The sequence below is a fragment of the Callorhinus ursinus genome, unplaced genomic scaffold, assembly GCF_003265705.2.
Source record: "Callorhinus ursinus isolate GAN/ISIS: 27379988/994484 unplaced genomic scaffold, GSC_fseal_2.0 scaffold11, whole genome shotgun sequence".
NCBI lineage: Eukaryota > Metazoa > Chordata > Mammalia > Carnivora > Otariidae > Callorhinus > Callorhinus ursinus.
The window spans coordinates 45,506,691-45,528,154 of NW_027397073.1; the positions used below are offsets into that span (position 1 = coordinate 45,506,691).

At 41.9% G+C, this 21,464-nt stretch overlaps 1 long non-coding RNA gene across 1 annotated transcript; it reads left to right on the plus strand.

The window, feature by feature from the left end:
* Window positions 1-7,420: 7,420 nt before the first annotated feature.
* Window positions 7,421-18,386, plus strand: LOC141373686 (uncharacterized). Its single transcript, XR_012379934.1, has 4 exons — window positions 7,421-7,531; window positions 8,237-8,411; window positions 17,749-17,877; window positions 18,254-18,386. It is a non-coding gene; the product is annotated as an uncharacterized lncRNA (long non-coding RNA).
* Window positions 18,387-21,464: the final 3,078 nt, after the last annotated feature.

Below are 21,464 nucleotides of genomic sequence, written 5' to 3' on the forward strand. Positions count from 1 at the left end.
CCATTGTATTGCCTTTAAGGTGACTGTTACTGTATATTGTCTGTGTTCCTTTCTGATCCATGCTGCTTTTAGGCTCTCTCTTTGCTTAGAGGACCCCTTTCAAGATTTCTTTGAGGGCTGGTTTCATGATTGCAAAATCCTTTAGTTTTTGTTTGTCCTGGAAGTTTTTTATCTCTCCTTCTCCTTTCAATGACAGCCTAGCTGGATATGGTATTCTTGGCTGCATATTTTTCTCGTTTAGTGCTCTGAAGATATCATGCCAGGCCAGTCCTTTCTGGCCTGCCAGGTCTCTGTGGATAGTTCTGTTGCCAATCTAATTTTTCTACCATTGTAGGTTACATATCTCTTCTCCCGAGCTGCTTTCAGGATTTTCTCTTTGTCTCTGAGACTCATACGTTTTGCTATTAGATATTGGGGTGTTGACCTATTTTTATTGATTTTGAGAGGGTTTCTCTGTGCCTCCTGGATTTTGATGCCTGTTTCCTTCCCCACATTAGGGAAGTTCTCTGCTATTATTTGCTCCAATATACCTTCTGCCCCTCTCTCTCTTTCTTCTTCTTCTAGGATCCCAATTATTCTAATGTTGTTTCGTCTTATCGTATCGCTTATCTCTCGAATTCTGCGTGGTGATCCTGTAGTTGTTTCTCTCTTTTTTTCTCAGCCTCTTTATTTTCCATCATTTGGTCTTCTATATCGGTGATTCTCTCTTCTGCCTCATTTATCCTAGCAGTTAGTGCCCCCATTTTTGATTGCACCTCATTAATAGCCTTTTTGATTTCGACTTGGTTAGATTTTAGTTGTTTTATTTCTCCAGAAAGGGTTTCTCTAATAACTTCCATGCTTTTTTCAAGCCCAGCTAGTATCTTTAAAGTCATGATTCTGAACTCTAGGTCCGACATCGTACTAATGTCCGTATTGAGTAGGTCCCTGGCAGACGGTACTACCTCTTGTTCTTTTTGCTGAGGTGATTTTTTTCGTCTTGTCATTTTGTCCAGAGGAGAATAGATGAATGAGAAAACAAAATGCTAACAGGTTAACAACGTCCCCAGCAAATATACTCTATACAAATCAGAAAAGACCTGAAACCAGGGGAAATGAAAGGGAAAAAAAGAAGAAAGAAAGAGAAAAAAAAAACAAAAAGAAAAAGATAAAAACAAAAACAGAACAATACAAAAAAAAACCCAGAATATGATCAAATATGATCAGGCCATTGCATAGATCAGTGCTACACACTAGATTTTGAGCATATTTTGGTCTGTTAGAAAAAAGTGCCTCCTAAAAATTTAAAGGAAGAAAGACTTATATATGTACAAAATAAGGATTGATACAATAAAGGGATGGAAGATGACTGTAAAGATGAAAATTATAAAAGATTTTATAAAAGGAATTGATATGATAAGAAGCTGTTTGAAAAAAGAAAGAAGAAGATTTAAAAAAAAAAAAGAAAAAAAGGGAGAGAACGTGATCAGGCAGGAGACTAGAACAAAGCCATACACTAGTGATTTAGAGTATATTTTGATCTGTTAGAAGAAACTGTATCTCAAAATTTTAAAGAGAGAACAACTTATATATATATATATATATATGCCAAAAATAAGGGTAACTACTATGAAGGGATAAAATATGACTCTAAAAATGAAAAATAAAAAATGTTTTTTTAAAAAAGGGATTGATAAGATGTTGGTTGAAATAGGGAAAAAGAAAAATTCAAAAAAAACAGTTAAAAAATTAACTTTGAAAGACTAATGAATCATGGTAAAAAAGCCATGAATTCTATGTGCAGTATTCCCCTAGCGCTGGAGTTCTCCTGTTCTCCTTGATCGGTAAACTTGGTCTTGGCTGGTGGTTCTTTCTGGTCTTCTGTGGGAGGGGCATGTTGCCATGGTTCCCAGATGTCTTCCCCGGAGGCAGAATTGCCCCGCCCTTGTCGGTCTGGGCTAAGCAAGCTGCTCGGGTTTGCTCTCAGGAGCTTTTGTTCCCTGCAAGCTCTGGTACAGCTTTGGAGGACCAGGGTGAAAATGGTGGCCTCCCAATCTCCACCCGGAGGAGCGAGAACTCGGGGCCCTGCTCCTCAGTGCGCCCCCAGAGAAAAGCAGTCACTCCCGTCTCTCCGGTCTCCGGCTGCACTACGCGCTCACCCGGCCTGTGATGGAGCATTTCTATGTCTGGCACCCGACCCGTGTGGAGTCTCCAAACCCAGCAGATCCCTGCGGTGCGCTCCCGTGCCGCTCCTCCCGGGGAGGAAGCGGCGTCTCCCCAGCTCTGCCGCTTGTTGGGTCCCTGCTGGAGGAGCAGTGGCCCGACTGGGCTGCGGACCACAGTTTATGGCAACCCCGAGCTGAGAGCCCGCGCCTCGGCTCTGTCTCTGCGGCCGGCTTCCCTGCTCCGATACCTGGGAGCTCTGCCGCACTCAGGCACCCCCGGTCTCTCTGTGACCCCGAGGATCCTGAGACCACACTGTCCCGCCAGGGTTCCACCCCCCCCTTAGCCACTGGAGCGACGTCCCTCAGCGGAGCCGACTTCCTAAAAGTTCCGATTTTGTGCTCCGCGGCCCTATCACTTGCCAGAAGCGGCCGATGGAGGCCCCCTCCCCCGCCGTCTATCCTCCGGAATATCGCCTCGGATTCACTTCTCCACACGTCCTACCTTCCAGTAAGTGGTCGCTTCTCTGTTCAGAGAGTTGTTGCTACTCTCTTCTTCGGTCTCCTGTTGAGTTCGTAGGTGTTCAGAATGGTTTGATCCCTGTTCAGCTGAATTCCTGAGACCAGCCGAAATCCAGGTCTCCTACTCCTCCACCATCTTGCTTCCCCCCCTCCCCGCCGGGAAGTTTTAAAATGCTATTTCCAGAATATCTTTTTGCCTCCCAGAAGTATTATTTAGTAGGTCTGATGTAGGTCCCAGAACCTGCACCTTGAAAAAGTACCCAAGGTGCTTCTGATTCCATGGACCATTCCATGAGAAACCCTGCTCTACACTATGGACCAGAGTGAAGAGATCCTGCAAACCCAGAGTTAAAGAGCTGATGAGCAGATGAATTGGACTTGAAGCTTACTCTCCTCATAATATATTGGGACAAAGAAAGGCTAAAACTGGACAAAAGTTTATTTCTCTAGAGATCAAAAGACGAACCGGAGGCAAAAACTTATCCCAGTCCTGGAATTAGGAAATAACAAAGGTCAACCAAAAGAACTGTAATTATAAAGCTCAGAAATGAGGGAAAACTTACCTCAGTTGTATATAATTACCATCGTATATATAATTGTTATATAATTCATACAATTGTAATTTGATGGACCCAAATTATCTCTTTTCTGGTTAATATCAGAAAGGGTGGAAGAAGCAAAGATGGGCAAATCTTTAACATCAAAATCACTGTTTTTCCTTTTTTTTTTAACCTTTGATATAGTCACTCAGTAAATATTTACTGAATATCAACTATGTCCTAGGGTCTGTGGTAGGACTGAGACATAATTAAAAAGTTTGATAGCCCTCTCCTCAAAGAATTGAGAGTTCTAAGGAGAGAAAATGTTTAAAAATATTTAAAACCTGATGTGATAATTGCAATATATGCTTTGGATTCAGAGAAGAGGAAAGACTAACTTCCTCAGGAGATTAGGAAATATTTCCCTTGAGCTAAATCTGGAAGAATAAAGGTGGTTGAGGGATATGTGGCCGTTGGTTATGGGCCAGAGATTGAAAAACTTTGGTGGACTCTCCTATGGTTCATTAACATAGAGTCCCTCGGAGCTGAACACTTTCTTGGATGGTTTCAGAGCGTTGTGAATCACCTGAAATTTAATGTAAACTTTGGTACTTATACTTTTCTGGGAAGTTTGTATGTATTGTCAGACTTCTAAGGGATCCTTGATCCAAAAAGATTAAAAAATAAAGGGAAAGCAATGGAGATCTTTAAGTAAGAAATGATGTCCAATTTGCCTTTTAGAAATACAACTTTGGCTATAAGATGGAGAATAGATGGAGGGAAAAGCCAATGAAAGGGACACCTCTGAGGGGATTGTTGAGGGGATATACGTGGGAGGTGAAAAGAGCTCGTGCTCCGATAGCAGCAGTCGACTTGAGAGCCATGCCTATGGTCTTGGGACTAATAGAATATAATGAATGACGGAGAGGTAGTCAAGGATGAGTTCCATATCTCTTGTCTTCATGGTGGGGCGGAAAGCTGTTTGGTCAAAGACAGAATCCAAGTTTCATCCACTAGACATTGCCAAGTACTGAATTCCATTTTGTTCTATAAGAACTTACGTTGTGGAGTAAGTCAACAGTGAAGTAAGATGAAGGTGAGAATGAAGCAGAGCAGGACCAGGAAAGGAAGAAGGAAGAGGGAAGACAAGAAGAGGAGGGCGAGGAAAAAGTATCCTCTCCTCCCAAGACAGCTTTGAGGGAGAGTCAGATCACACAGAATCTTATAGGCCATTATAAAACAGGCCTTTATTCTAGGTGAAATTTGGAGCCACTGCAGGTTTTCAACAAAGGATGACCATGATCTGACCTCCATTTTGTAAGGATCACTCTGACCTCTCTGTAGAGAATAAACTGTAAATGAATGGGGTTGGAAGCAAAGAAACCAATTATGAGAGGATTAGAATAATTCAGGTGAGACAGAATGGTGGTCAGGACTAGGCGGGTTTCATATGGGTGGTAGGGGAAGGTGTCAGAGTCTGAAAAAAATTTGAAGAGGGAACTAACAGAATTTGACAGCAGATTGGATTGGGGTAAAAGAAAGAGTCAAGAAAGTCTTGGGGTTTGGTCTGAACAGCTGGGATATGGAGGTGCCGTTCACTGAGAAGTGGAAGGGTTATGCCAGGGGAAAGACTGGTCAGTATGGGGGTGTTAAGTATGAGATATCCATGTGGAATCAAAGTGGAGATGTCAGGAAGGCAATTGGATATATGAGTTTAGTATTCATGAAAGAGATTTGGACTAAAGATATAAATATGAGACTTTGTCAACATATAATTGTTATTCAAAGCCATAAGACTGGCTGAGTCCAATAAGGATCTGAGTGTAAGTAAAGAAGAGAAGACCAGAGACTGAGGTGCTTTTGTGGTAAGGAGTTGGGGAGAAGAGAAGGAACCATTCTTCCACTCTTTCTCTTAATTACATATTTCCCCAGTAATTTTTATCACTGTGGTACCTAAGATCAAGAGCTTTGGGATGAGAGAGCCTGGGTTTAACCCCTGTGTCACCACCTATTAATACTTGTGCAAATTTGGTCAAATTGTTTTATCCTCAGTGCTTGCTTTACTCATTTTTTAAAATGGAAATTATAAAGGACCTACTTCATAGATTAGTTATGAGGTTAAATGATACAGTACATATTTAAGGTACAGAATATTTGGCACATAGTAAACACTGCATAAATGATATCTGGTATTATTATCATTATTTTGTTCTTTTCTGTCCCCTGGGATGGAGTCAGAGAATATCCATGCTCTGAATTTTTATGTAAAGAATCACAAAGAATATGAGCACTTGGAGGCTGAAATTCAACCTGAGACCTAGTGTAGATGACTGGGTTACCCTCCAGAGCCCTTGCTCTCTCTTATGGCTCAACTTCTTCTAGATTCCTGCTCCCTTCTTTATCATGCTTCCCCTTGTCTGGGGTATTCATCATGCACCATAGCACTTGATGCCAGGGGATTGGTCTGTTGTAGTCATGACCTTGAAGAAAGGTTTTGTTTTTGTTTAGTTTTGTTTTGTTTTACTAATGGTTGACTTTCTAAATGCTTTGTAAGTATATCCTGCTGCTCAAGAAGGCAATTTAAAACACAAAGCCTCGAAATCAGAACTAGATAATCCGTGGCAATCACTGATTGAGTCCAACCTTCAGAGCCTACCAACATGGGTCTATGTGCCTCCTAATGGCCTCTTCTCTGCATAAATCTGCATAAAGAACAGAAGAATTGGAATTTCATTGTGAGACACAAGAGGCAAAAAAACCCTATAAAAAGTTTCATAACTATACATTGTGTATAAAATGCAGCTATTCTTGTGCTTCATCATAAAAATAATATATGCACGTAAATTAAAAATAAATGATGACAAGGAAAGAAATATTGGGAAAATATAATTAAAAAAATACTGTAACAGCTGACAGATGAGTTGGCTAGAAAAAAAAGTGCAGCTACAGAAGACAGTTCTGAAAATAATGAAGCAACCGAGAACGAAGTTAATGAGATTGAGAAAATGAAAAAAGAGAATTTACAGTACTATCACACACACACACAAAATCAAAATATAGGCTCTAATCTGATGTATCCTTATTAAACAGAAGTACATCTAGCCCTCTTAATTTCATCAAGGCACTAAATGATTTGGTGTGTTCCACTCCTGTAGAAAACAGGTTGAGTTATGGAACCTACCTTCTAGACACATCAATAATCCTCAAAGATCAAGCTGTCTTTATGCCTACCTGCAGTTCAGAAGCAACTTCTAGGCTACAAATGAGACAAACAAAGTAAAAAGATAAGGAAACAAGAAAAGAGAAAGCCCATTTCTTTGCCATGTGTCTCTTTCCTAGCTATGGGATTCTGAACCAGAGTGGGCATACCATAAATCTTGATAACACGTTGACTTTATTTTTGTGCATTATTTCAAAAGCCTATTGCCATATCTATTGTGAAATGCAGGTGGGTTGGTGGTCTTTTAAATACATTTGAGAGGAGAAATGGAATCGAGCTATGTGATGACCATTTAAAAAAAGAAGTCCCCCTTAATTTGTAGAAGGAAATGCTAACCAAAGTTTCAATAATTTCTCATATAACTCAATTTTGATATAATTTTCAATATGTTTTAATATATCATTTTGCAAGTAATTTTTTTTCTATTTCATATAATCTATTACTAATCCATTTATTTAACAACATTTATGGAGCATCTGTTGTTCTTCGTCACTGTTTTTGGCACAGGAATACAAAGAAGAACATGACATAGACTCGGCACCCAGTACTCTTGTACCTTCAGTCAGGAGAGGATCCTGCACACGATCACTGTGTAGTAAGTTAGAAGCATCAGAGATGCATGCTTACAGAAAGGGTATGGACATGGGAGCACCTAAGGAGGGGACTCTTGAACTGAAACTTGCAGCCAGGTGAAAAATTCCAGAGGAAGCCACTTGGAGGAGTAAAGGGTAAGAGGAAAGGAGGCCACACCAAAAAGGCCAGAGAGACTTTCTCCCGCCTCTTTGGCTTGGCTCAGCAGGTAAGTGTGAAGCAAGGAGAAGCAGCAGAAAAGCAGTAGAAAAGTGGAGCATAGATCAGGTCATGAAAGACTATGTGCATCTACTAAGCTGTTTAGATTTTATCTGGAATGCTATGAAGCACCTTGGAACAATGCAGAGAATGGTGTGACTACACTGGAACTTTAGAAACAATTCTCTGGCTCAAGTGTGAAGAATGGTTTGGAGGGATTGAGGAGGTGATCTAGTGAAGAGGAGGGCAACAAGGCCTTAAATTAAACACATACCAGAGATGGCAAAAATAAGATGTAGAAATTGAGAGCTATTTAGATGGTAGGTTCAAGCTGTGGAGTCTAAGTATTGTGAAAGAAGAGGAAATAGGCTTATAGGCTTGCAGTTTGAGGGAGTGGGTAGCTGATGGAGTCATTTATGAAGATAAGGAGTTCAAGAGAAAAAGGTTGGGGGTGGCAAGGAATGTGTTTGTTTGTTTACCTAATTATCTCAAGGGGCCTTGGTGATATATGAACAGAGAGGTAGAATATATATTTATGAAGTCCGTGAGAGAGAACTTGACCAGAACTTTAGACCTGGGGGGAATGTAACATATTAGCATGTAGTTAAGTCATGAGAGTAGGTGAGGATGTCCTCATAGCCCATGAAGAGTGACAAGAATAAGGACTAAGGACACCAATATGGGGCCGTCTTTTAAAGGGCCAGTGGAGAAAGAGGAATCTTTAACATGGATTTAAAAAGAACAATAAAGGAGTAAGAAGATCCAGAAGAGAATAGAGCCTTAGAAGCCCAGGTTAGCCCCAGTCAATGAGGCCCAGTAAGAGCAGGGCTCATTGCATCCATTTAATTTGGCAACCAGAAACTCTGTGGTGACTGAACCACGGGAGGTTCCATAATGGGTTAAGGAGATGAAAACAGAGAGCGTGATAACTTGAAGGCAAATCAGGATGTAATTACTTTGGTTTTATATTTTTTAAAACAGTTTTTTTACATCAAAATGTTAAGTCGTTTGCCTATTTTTTTAAGGCAAAGGGATGGACCAGTAGAAATAGGAAGAATGAAGACACAGTCATTAGGATGACATCCTAGAGAAAAAGAGGAGGTGGGATTCACTGCAAAGTGAAGAGAGGACTCTTCCAAAGAAAAGAGACACCCCTTCTGCTCCATCAGGGGAGAAGGTGGGAGAGAATCTACCCATGAGGTAGTTCCAGATATTCAGAGTAACGCTTTCTAAGCTTTGTTTTACTTTTTAAAGAAATGGAAATAATAACCATTGCTATCTCATAGGAAAGGTTGAGATAGTTGTTTACCATTATCATTATTATTATTTCCATTGGGATGGCTGTGAGAATTAAATTAGGTAATGCAAATAAAGTGCTTAGCACCAATAGTTATGCATATTAAGATAGGACTGCTGTTGGTATAATTAGGTACTCATTTTCTCCTGACCTGGACTATCTCATCACTGCCACCATTAACACCCCTGCCCAGGCCACAGACACTTCCCCCAGATTAGTCATACATGTCCTACAAAGAGAAGCTCACGTTAGATATCCTTCATGAAGAAGTATGCAACATCCCAGTCCATGCTTACACTAAACTCTTAATACACTGAGTTTCCATACCACACAGGTTAACACTTCAATTTTCCCATCTACAACACGTTGGATTTAGTCAGGATAGGCTAGGTTATACTTTGGTAACAAATAACCCTAAAATCTCAAGGTCTAATACAACCAGAATTGGTTTTCTAGCTCATAGGAAGGCTCTTGGAGAGGCCCAAGAGCAGCCGACTTCCATGCTCCATACACCAGGATTCAGGCTTTCTGCCTTTTCACCATTACTATGGTCTGAAGGTTTGCATCTGCCCGCTCTCCATCCCCCTCACCCCCACAAAAGAACCCCAGAATTCATGTTGAAAACCCAGTGCTCAAGGTGATGGTATTAGGAGGTGGGGCCTTTGGGAGGTGGTTAGGCTCCACCCTCATGAATGGGATTAGAGCCCTTATAAAAAGAGACTGCGGAGAGCTAGCTTGCCACTTCTGCCATGTGAAGATACAATGTGAAGTCTGTGACCTGGAAAAGGACCCTCATCCAACTGTGCTGGTACTCTGATCCTGGACTTCCAGCCTCCAGAATTGTGAGAAATAAATTTCTATTGTTTATAAGCCACCTAGTCTATGATATTTTGTTATAGCTGCTTGAATAGCCTAAGACAACCATGAAGTCTCCTCCACAATTGCTAGATCAGAAAAAGAAGGGAAACGGACACTTGTGTCCCAACTCTTAAATGCCTCCACCAGTATGTGACATACATCCCTTCACTTGCAATTTTTGGCCAAAGCAAGTCACAAAACCTACCCAAAGTTCAAGGGATTGAGAGTTCCAATTGTCCCAGCTACTCAGAAGAAAGCAGAGTCAGAAATATTTGTGAATGGCAGGGATATCTATTACAAGGAAACTGAACTGTAAGGTTCTTCTGGATCTATTACTCCAATTAGTTCATGTGTGTTTTCCTTTTCAGTAAGGTTGCAAAATTTTTGAGTGCAAGGCACTCATTTGAGTGCATCTGATATATGCCTCATAACACAAAGCCTAGCATTAGGTACATGACAATCACTCAACAATTAAATGAATGACTGATACTATTAGGATTTAAAGACAAAATGGATCATTAGTCAAATTGCATCTATTATACATCCACAGTGTCCAAAAAGTATATATTAGTGTTTTTTTTAAGAGAATGTAAGAGATGTAGTCGCTATTCTTTAAAAAAAATTTTTTTTAATTTATTTATTTGACAGAGAGAGAGAGAGAGCACAAGCAGGGGGAGCAGCAGGCAGAGGGAGAGGGAGAAGCACACTCCCCGCTGAGCAGGGGGAGCCTGATGTGGGACTCGATCCCAGGACCCTGGGATCATGACCTGAGCCGAAGGCAGCCTCTTAACCCGACTGAGCCACCCCGGTGCCCCAATAGTCTCTATTCTTTAAAAAAAAAAAAAAAAGTTTATCCCCTCGGGGCACCTGGATGGCTCAGTCAATTAAGCTTCTAACTCTTGATTTCGGCTCAGGTCATGATCTCAGGATCCTGGGACGGAACTCAGTTCCACACTCAAGGTGGAGTCCGCTTGAGATTCTCTCTCTCCCTCTGCCCCCACTCCTACATGGATGCTCTCTCTCTCTCAAATCAATAAATAAGATCTTTAAAAAATAATAAAAAATTTATCCTTTAATTGGATGATAAATTAGATATTTTTGGGAAATTATTAAGTGTTATATACATATGGGCAAAACAATTTAGTATCTTTGAAGGTGATGCAAGAAATGGTCCATTGTGGGCCCTTGTTTTTCTGAGCTACTGACATTTTACTTATAATACAAATGTGAGTTCTTTCAGGGTACTGTGACTCCTGTGGGATAAAGTTTTAGGTTTTATAGCTGTAAAATGCAATTTGCTACCTTGGATTTGCCTTGGCTGAGTAGTTAAGCCAGAGGATGAGCTCATTAATAAAGTCAGCTGCTAAGGGGAGTGGCTAGTCCAGAGAAGGCTGAGTTTCAGGAGGGTCAAAACTGCCCCTTCATTCTCCCCTGTAATTTAACAAGGCTAATTGGGAATGGGGGCGTCCTCAGTGAAATATTCTAACTTAAAAATTGTAACTAAGATCTTTTGTTTGTAAAATGTCAGCTAAAGAAGAATAAAGTCTATAACCATCTCGAGAAGTTGTGTGAATAAATAGAGGATATGTACTTTCATGCATGCCAGTGAAAGGTGAGGCTCATAAAGAAAAAGAAATCAAACTATTTCTGGGATAATCACCTGTTGGTAATGTTGGAAACTAGACGAGAGTCTGAGACTCATTCTAAAGAGTTGCTGCAGGTCCAAAGGCCATTGTCTTAAGGCAAGTTGGGGAGAAAAAAAACCCTTTACTTTATACCCAAATTGTGGAGCATCCATCCCTAAAACACTTTGTACAACTTGTCGCCTCCTCTCTGGAAAGAAACAGTGGTGAAGTCTCAAGGAGAAGACTGACAGAAAAAGATCCAAATTGATCGGACAGTGAAACAAAGTGCTAGGAAGATACATGACCTAAATCTGAAAATCCTGCCAGAAGACAACGAATGGATTTCACTTCACACTTGTGAGAATTGTAGTGATGACAAAAATCAAAGAAAATTGGCTTTGTGTAAACTGTTTTCTGATCTTAATCTCCCTAGATTATAAGATTGTGAAGACAAAAAGAGGATTATCCCCAACCTCACATCCTCAGTGTAGAACACTTGGCATATGGTAGGTGTTCACTAAATATCTGTAGAATGAATGGATGGATGGATAAATGGATGAATGAATGGACAGCCTTACTCCAAGCCTTATGGTATGGTAAAGTGAGAAAAACCGTGGACAGGAGACCCGGCTTTAGTGCACGCTCTGCTACAAAGTAACAGCAGTCTTTCACAAGTCCCTTAATCTCTTGGGGCTTCCAGTGTTCTCATCCATGACAAGGGGCGACAGGGCTGGATGACTTTTGATGTGCCTTTGGGTCCTGTTACCAGTGGTACCTGCACAGACAATTGGCCCCTACCCTTAGTTAGGAAACATAGGATACTTACCAGAAAGTTGATGTCAAGGACAAACTATGACCTTCTGCCTAAAGTTCCATTTTGTACTTTTTTGAGACAGAGAATTGAACTAACTGAAGGATCCATTGTCTGAGCCAGAATGGTTATTCTTTGTGGACTGTGTTTGCAATTTGAGCACAGGGACCCAAATTTCAATATCCGAATCTCTAGTAACCAGCTCAGTGCTTTTAATGAAGAAATAGATGTTTTTTGGTTAAACTGAATTTAATTATATTATTATATTCTTAAGTTTTCTTTCCTCAAGTGTAAAAAATGAGGGAACTATTTCTTCTAATTTCCCCCACCCATCTATTACCAACCCCTGCCCCCAAACCTGGGTAGAAAACAACCCAGTTTAATCTTGCTTCCTCTTCACTCAAAGGACTGTGTTTAACAACCAAGTAAAATGAGTCACCTGGGATGGACAATATAATAAAATGCAGATACCTAGGTACAGTTCTAGACTGACTGAATGGGAAGAGCATCTCCTAAAGTTTGAGAACCTTTCTCTTTGGGGCGGTGGTGAGAAGGAAACAGTGCCATTGGGCAATAAGGTGATGGTAGGATCTCAAGTTGATCTCAAGTTAAGAAGACATCTTATCACACAGAATGATGCAAGTTATAATGGAGGCATCAGAAGATAGCATCAAAATGCAACAACTGAGCCCCCTTCTAGGTCTCTGTGTGTCCCAATTCACTCCAGCTGGAGACCGTTTCTAGCGCTCTGATCTGGTGGTGTAGAAACAGAGGCGTGACTGAGTTGCCAGGATTTTAGTGTCATTGAACAAAGACAAGCAGCAGAAAGTGCTGTAAGTGGGAATTGAACAATATTAATGGGGCTCAGAGTTGCTTATAGAAAAAGAGGTCTCTTTTTCATCTCTCTTGATGAGACAGGAGTTGCACAGCGAGGGGCACCTGGAGTCATCTTATTGTCATTTTGAAATATGCAGAATGGAGGAGTGGAGAGGAAGAGAACTCGTCTTGATTATACCGGAGTCAACAGCAGCCTCTCTTCCTTTCTCCACTTCTTCTCATGGTGCTAACATTCTCTCCAGGGGCCACCTGGAGGATGAGAACATCCACTGTACTCATTAAATCCTCTTGCAGTTAATTTAGTTTTACATACACACCCTATCAAGGCTCTGGGACCAGGTGTGTTGGCTTCATCTCTGACATCATTAGAATATGTTTCTGTCTTCTGCTCATTCATCTTCATACTATTCCCTATGGGTGGATTTAATTCCCAGCTTTTAGAAAAGGCAATTCAGTTCAGGGACATTTGTGAAGGATATTTTATGGGATGGGGATCTAAGAAAGAATGAGAAGTGAGTCCAGGAGGCTCACAAGTTGGCACGAAGTCACTTACAGAAATCACTTTAATCAAAGGAGACACAGACAGAAGACTAGATGAGGGGAGCAATTAATTTCAACCATTAGGATTTAGAAGGACATTTTTGAGCTGAGCCTTAAAAGTTAGGCCTGAAGAATGAACCAGAGTGGCTCAAACCATACAGTAACAGCCACATGCTGGAAACTGGAGGCAATGACTAGGTCGGACAACCAGAATTTGAGGACCAGCTTATAAAATGACACCTCCTTAAACTGAAGCAAATGGAATGAACAACAATGACAAAAAGGTTTCCATCTGCCAAAGTCACCCATGATCTGTGGTTGGGTTGCTGTAAATAAGGCATCTCTAGAGTTCTACCTAGATTAGAATGCTTCTCAAATCAACTTTAAAAAGCCATTGTATCTTCTTACACTCATTAAACTGACTAAAGGATAATGGGGGTGAATTATGATCTATAAAGTGTTAACTCTGATGTCATAACTAAAATGTAGGGGTCTGCATGAAATCTAACAAGACTAGGGGAGGAGAATGAAAGCTTTTATGGTTTTATTTTAGGCGATTATCTGAGACAAGTCTCTAAAATAATTTATGTATCTTGTTTAGCTCAACAAAAATAATTCTTAAGAACTTCTAAGTCTCTTTGATCTAATTGTAGGTTCAATTACATTTATGTTTAATGTTCTTATTTTACTTAATTTCATAATTCTCTGTGATACAATTTTTTGCATGTGTGTCTTTGTCCTTAGGTATCAAGGTATATGCTATCCACTATGTACGGGCATTATATCCAGGTAATACAGATAGATTTTCCAGACATTTTCATCTACAAATAAAGAAACCAAACCAACATCACCTATGAAGAGATACCTTAGAGGGGAAACATTCATATACTGTATTAAATTTTCAGCTAACTATAACATGGTTTCGCAGTGGAGTAGAAATCTATACTTTCATGTATTTTTGTATCTGCCCAATGGATTGCTACAGCTCAATTTCTTGTATCACATTAGTTTCATAACACAGGGGAGTTTCTATCTTTTTCTAACTCCTGGACAGGCAAAAAAAAAAAAAAAGATTGCCTAAAGAACATGAAATTGCCAACAGTTATACGTATTGATGCAACAAGAGGGAGCTTCGCTAAAACTCATGAGAGCAAAGAAATTCAGAGTTAAGGTTAAAATTTATTACTTAACTCACCCAACGCGCCCTGCAGGGATCTCAGAGCAGTGGGTGGTCTCTCATTCCAGATGTGCACAAAATCTAGGCTGTGAGAGCAGGCATGGAGAAGGAGTTTTAGGCTTCGTTCTGACTTTGTTCATTTTGAGCAAGTATAGTGCATCACGAGTTCAAAGGTGTTGGTAGTGGATGTACCTCCATCCCTCCCTCCCTCCGTCCCTTCCTTCCTTCCTTCCTTCCTTCCCTCCTTTCCTTCCTTCCTTTTGGTAGTTTAACAAGCTTTTGATACCGCTCCTGGGAAAACTAACAGTTGCTTTGGGACCTAAACAACACCCCTGTGCATGCTGCATAAATTCTTTTTAGCTGCAGGTAAACCAAAAGTTATGTTAAGTGAGAAAGAAAAGGTAACAGCTGCTGAATTCTTTTTGCTAGCCCAAGGAGACTTCATACTGTATATTGCAAGCTGATTGGCAAAATCTTAACCTCCTCTGACCTGTAAAGATAAGAAGGAAAAGTCCTAAACCTTTTTTCAGGGGTACTATTCCTTTCATAGTTAAAAATAATAATAATTAAAAAAAAGTGGGAGATGATTTCTCTTTTTCCATTATTTGTCAAGGAGAATGGTCTGGTAGTAAAAGGATAAATTGAAAAGAACTCAGGTAGAAAAGGCCTGAGTGCTGGGAATGTAATTTTACAAGATTCGTTTCCTTTGCTCTGTGTTTTTTCTCCTTGAAGGAGATAACTTGATTTTATACTTTACTGTCTTATTAACAGAATGCATTTTGGAACCCTGCCACCGCTAACAGTATCAGAAGGATTTAAGGCTGCTGAAATACACTTGAAGATTTAATTCTGCTGACTTCAGCTTGGATCTGGAGTAAAATCTAACCATAGATTAAGTGTTTAGCACTGTATATTGCGATTGTGCTCCTGGTTATAAATACTTGTGTCTATTTCTGTTTCAGACAGCTCTCCATAGGTTTCCTACTCAGGAGGGCATACAATGCTTGCTTCCCAAATAAGGTTATTCTCTATAAGGCTACCCCTTATATAACTCTTTTTATAGACTCAAGCCCCTGCTCTGTTGTGCAATTCATTATAAACTCCCTCGTGCACTTTGCGATAACAAACACTGGGTTACTGAGAAGAGACTTCTAGAGAAGGAAGCCTGTATTTCCTTCCAGACAATATTTAATCTCATAGCAGCACTGACTAATAAAAGCAAAAGATCAATACAAAACTGTATTGCTAGGATGAAAATTTACTAACATAGTCATCATATCACAGGAACATCTGGTTAAAGCTTCAGGGCTCCCTTACTTTCTTAGTTATGATTTTATGGGTCTCTCCAGACTCCTTTTTAGGATTTTAGCAGGCATTTATAGCAGGCTGGACATTTTAATCTTTTTAATGTGGTTATCTGATCTCCGCTTGGCTTTCTTGCACCGACTGGTCATCTTCTCGACTTCTTGCTTATTGCACTTGAATCAAGTTATGATAAGCTCACACTGTAATAGCCCCTAGTCCTAAACGGGTCTAACTTCACGTAAGTGGCCTCCTGAGCTGCTATTTATGGTCATTTCTGTGAGGCACTGTCTTTAAAACCTTGGCATTTAGTGCCTTCTTCCAATCCCCATGACTTGGAATACATAAGGACGACGATAAATCATAGAGCCAGGCCTGTAGAAATACTCTTTGCTCTAAGAGATTTCTGAGGCCTGAGGGGCAAGCCGAGGAGTTCTGGTTTATGACCGTGAACCAGACGGACATGTATGAAATTGACCAGACGACTTGGTGCCTGGGAGAGCCCAGGCACGATCCTCACGCGTGGTCCTGAACATGGTGACTGAGCGTGGAATTTATTTGTGGTTGCGTTTGCTTATTTTCTGTGTGCGAATCAGAGTTTGGTCCCTTCAGGAGACACATTGATTTAAAGGTGGCAGGTAGATGTAATACTAAAATTCACAGGATAATTCCACAAAATGACCTGAAGTATAGAAAGTAAATAGGAGCATCGTCTTAGAGCTAATGGTTCAACAAATCTAACCACCCTGGAGGGAGAGGAAGAGTAATAATATTTACAATACCTACTATGTGCAGGTCCCCTAACACATTGGATTATTTAATCTTTTTTTTTTTTAAAGATTTTATTATTCATTTAACAGAGAGAGACACAGCGAGAGAGGGAACACAAGCAGGGGGAGTGGGAGAGGGAGAAGCAGGCTTCCCGCGGAGCAGGGAGCCAGATGCGGGGCTCGATCCCAGGACCCCGGGACCACGACCGCAGCCAAAGGCAGACACTTAACGACTGAGCCACCCAGGCGCCCCTGGATTATTTAATCTTATAATGATCTGAGAGAGAAATTATCTGAGCTAGGACTTGTTTCCTGAACACAGACTGCAGAGCGACCACATATTATTTCATTGGTTCCTTTTAACAAACCCTTGAGGTAGGTATTATGATCGCCCTCACTCGGCAAGGGGAGAAGTTCACTTGGCAAGGGGAGAAGTTGAGTCTTAGATTGAGCAACAGAGTTGGGTCAAACAGTCAGCAAGTGGCAGCATGGGGATTCAGACCCCAGCGTGTCTACCTCGGCTGCCTTTTCACATGATGAACAGCATTATCTCAGTGACGAAAAAAGTACATGCACAGGTACAAATTTTCCCCTAAAATGTTATCAAATTCCTTTACCATTTTACTATAATGCCGGGTCATCTGCTTCTGTTGAAACACAGCAGACTCATCTCATTTCTAGAGATAGGAGTTACCACAGATCTTCAGATAAAAGAAACAACACATTAATCCACTTAGTAACACATTATTCAGAGAAGGAAATTGAAATACAGTTTTAACCTGATTACTTTGCTCTTTCTTACCTGGGCTAACCAAAGTTGTCACACACATGGTCCCCCTCTCTCTCCTTCTTCCACGATGCCTTGCCTTGGAAGGGCTGTGAGCACCCCCACCCCCACCCGACCACTTCTACCTCATACCACAGGCCAAATAAAGTGGAGACACTATTCATTGCAGATGGGGTGGCTTTGTCGTGCACCCATTCTCAAAACTGACTGCATGGCACAGAAGATGATTTAAGTAAAACCGAAGTAATTTTCAACACCGAAACTTAAGCTGTTTACAATATGAGCCAAGCGTCGTTTGTCTTGGACCCCCAACACTTTCTTGGCACTCATTAGCAGCTCAACTGTTCTCTGGTCACATTAATTAGCTCAATTGTCCTGCACAGGAAGGCTGGATGGAGGGCACAGGGCTCTGGCAGCTCAGCCTGCAGCACACCTCGACTCTCACAGATCTTTCCCTGCATCGTTCTGAGGCATAATGTGGGTTGGAAGCACTCAGGGGCTGGGCGCTTACACAGAGCATTTTTCCCCAGTAGGATGACCAAGCAGCCTGCTCTGAGACGGAGAGTCTTGAGGACAAAGAGGGGACAGAAAGCAGAGGAGAAGCTAAAGACAGGCAGAGCTCCTGGACAAAGAAGGAAGAACATTCAGTGAAAGGAGAGCACGTGAGAATGGGCTCCTCTGAGCTTTAAACCTCACCCTTCCCCTTCCCCCCCCCCCCCCCCCGCCCCACCACCATCGTCACTGGCCAGGCAGTTGGGTGATGACACATTCCCCTCAGGAACAGTGCCCAGTCTCCCCAACAGCTGTGCCCAGAAGGCCATCAGATCCAGATCCTGGCAGCTGGTAAGCCTCCGCTCCGCCAGCTCCAGCCTCGAGATACCTTCAGTACCAAAGAGAAGAGCGCCAGGATAGGGTTTCTGAGGGTTAGGACTTGACCGCAGCTTCCAAAGACTGACTCACACATACCCACATCTCACAAAGGAGGGTTTTCTTTTTTATCCAACAAACACATTGCCCCCATTCCTTTTGTGTTTGCAGAAGGAAAGAAGAAAAACCAGCTGTGAGTTTCTCTCCACGAAGCTTTCTTCCAGGACTGGAAGCACTCTTACTGCATTCCTCCCCTGAAGCCACACTAAGGAATTCTGTCAACATTGTAAAGAAGTCCAGATTGAAAACGGTGACTGGGAAGTTCTTTGTGATTGTTACTCGTCCTGGGGTAGGGATGGTGGTCTTGGTGGGTAGGGAGAGCAGGATAAATTCTGCCAGCCCCATTCCATCAGATTTCACTTTTAGCAGAGGGAGCAATGTCTAGATAAGAGTCAGATTCTCATGATAATGAGACAGTCATCCAGAGTTCTAAGTGATTTTCTTATGATTTCTGTATTGCCAGGGGGCTGCAGCCTGGGTCTGGAGTCATGCAGGCCTGGGCTTCGATTTTAGCTGCCACATGTAACAGGAAGAATGCCTTTGGACAAGGAAAATAAGTTCTCTTAGCCTAAGCTGACTCACCTGTAAAATGTGACTAATAAAGCCAACTTTGCAGCCTCTTTGTGCAAAGATTAAATAAGATAACGTAGGGAAAGTTCCTAGCACCGAGCAAATGCCCCCTCGGTGGGGGGTTTTCATAATTAATAAGATTAACATGTTGCATGCACAATACCGTTGCATATGCAAATTTCTCATCTTTTGCCTCTTAGAGGGAAGCTTCTGAGGCAGGAACTCTCCATGTGTTGGACACAAAAAGCCCCCTGTTCTGAGAATTGTTGAAATGCTTCTTTCCCTTTCCCAGACTCTGTTTGCACCACAGTGCCCTGTCAAAACATCTGGCCCCTTTTGTCCCTTGGCTTTCCCTGTGCTATTAAAGCCAGTCCCCATCACGAGACACTTCCTGTTGACCTAAACTTTTTTTTTAATTCACCTTAACACTTCAAGATGATTAGAGCTGAAAGGGTAAGAACAAAGATGAAGGTTGAGATTTTCTTCTCCAGCAGCTAATTTGATTCCAACAGCACTTGAAGAAAAAAAAATCAAATGTTTTTATCTTAGAATGAAGAAAGTGGTGATCATTTTTTTTTTTTTAAATTCCCCTCCTTGGCCAAAGGTTAAGTGTTCAAAAAAAGAAGGTTGGTGCCCCACGAAATATTCCCACTGGACTTACGTGGTCATTCCTTTATCTGGACCATTCTCCTGACCAGGTGCATGCGATATTGTTAGACAAACTCTAGTTTGTCTTCTTGCTAGGGGAACGGAGAGGTTTATTAGGAATTCAGAGTCCCAGCCCAAAAGTGTACCGCTTCTTTCCCACAGCCAGCCCTAGTACTTGAAGTACAACTCTGGGCAGAGTATGTCTTAGGTCTGAATAGGGAACCTAAGAAACTTCAGGAGCTTTTTTTTTTTTTTTTTTTTTTTGTCTACACTGACTATCCTTTGCTGTGGATTAGGCCACCGCTTATTACAAATTCAAATCCTATCTATATATTGTTCATGGTTCCTTTGTGTCATCGGGAAATTAAAGTTTGCAGCTGGCCCCTTCATCTTGGCTAATCATGCGGACATAAAGTCCTTAAAGGGCCTCGGAGTGGCCCCTGCGGGGGCCCCACTCAACACTTCTCTTGGGCAGGACATTGTTCTTCAGCTGTGTTTTCATCCTCTGCCCCCCCCGTTGGTGTTGGGCTCCCGCTGCTCAGAGCCCCGGCATCAGACGACCGAGCATCATTTTCTCGCAGCGAGTCCAACACCCACAGGAAACCAGGTGCTCCCGCTGGGCCCGGAAGCCGTCAGGGCTGTTCGGTGGCCTTGACCGGCACCTCGGCCGGCACCCTGGCAGGCTCCGGGGCTCCTGGGCCGCTCGGGGTGGCGGCAGCCTCCCGAGGATCCGGGCCATAGCCGGGGTGGGGCCGAGCGCGTCCCTCACTTCATTAGCCTCCCGAGGGGTTGCAAGGCACACTTGCTCAGAGCCCAAAGATGCTAATTATTGGACCTGTTGGGGAGAGCTGGGGTGACAGCGGGGCATCTGCCAGTTTGCCAACGCCTCACAAATTGATCTGACGCGCTCCGAAACCCTGGCTCCTCTCAGGGATCTTTTAATATCCGGCAGAGTTTACACCTGGTTTCTGAGATTCCTTGAATTAATTGAATTCTCATTAGAATACTTCCTGCCTTTCCCCTTCGGCCCTTAACTGCGTATGACCCGAAGTTCACAGTGGAGTGACTGGGCTAACCAAATCAGGGTCCCTGGCGTCTTCGATTTCATTTCCCACACCACTGTGTGCCCTCCTTCTCCCCACTCCCCCGGGGGACCTGGCCCTGCCGCGCTGAGAGGGCAGACCAGAAGCCTTCCACTGGCCTCCCTTCTGGAATGGACGTTTTCCCATTTTACTATTTGTGCCGTCTGATGCATGGTGTTGAGTCTAATGCTCTTTGCTTTCTGTTTTGCCTGTTTAGTAACATGGTTGTTGTTTGCTTTTTTTCTTTTTCTTTTCTTTTCCAGTGCCCACCTTCTCTTTTAACCTGTCACCAGTTTTAGATGCTCTGTTACCCTTAGGATATTGGAAATTGTGGGTATATTTGTGTTGCCCATTATCATAAACATTCATTGTCCAGGAGACCAGAAAAAGTTAGGCTTTGAAAAGTTAACTTTCTTTCACACATATGCACTGGGCACATACTGTACATTTGTAACCATTATCCACCATACGTCCATTTTAAGATGCAGTCTTGCCTTATGTTTACCATCTGGGACAGTTCAGTGATGTAAGCCATTTTACATATCTCCCACAAAGTTGTAACTATTTTATTATGTTGAGGCTAATTCCTTCTTCTTAAAGAGATCTCATTTCATTTCTGATTTGCTTTGGGATTGTATCCTATTTACACCAGACATAGTCTTGTGGTGACATCACCCTGGCTAAAAAATGGAAGAATGTTTATGGCAGAAGAATACTACACCATATAATCATCAGATCTCTAAGGCAGAAAGGGCGGGGAAGGAAAACATCAAAGATGGACATGAGGATTTCTTTTCCACTTAGTAAAAACACATCCAGTTTCCAATACTAGAGAGTTATTTTTCTCTACTTTTGTAACATTCCTCTCTCTACCCCCCATAAACCCTTACCTGTATCTTCTAGCAGAGCTCCTACTGGTTTTATAAACAAACTTATTTATATATCTGCATCCCCAGTTGATGTAAGCTGCCTGAGGTTAGAGACCATGTCTAACTCAGAATTATATTCCCTTCACCTAGAAG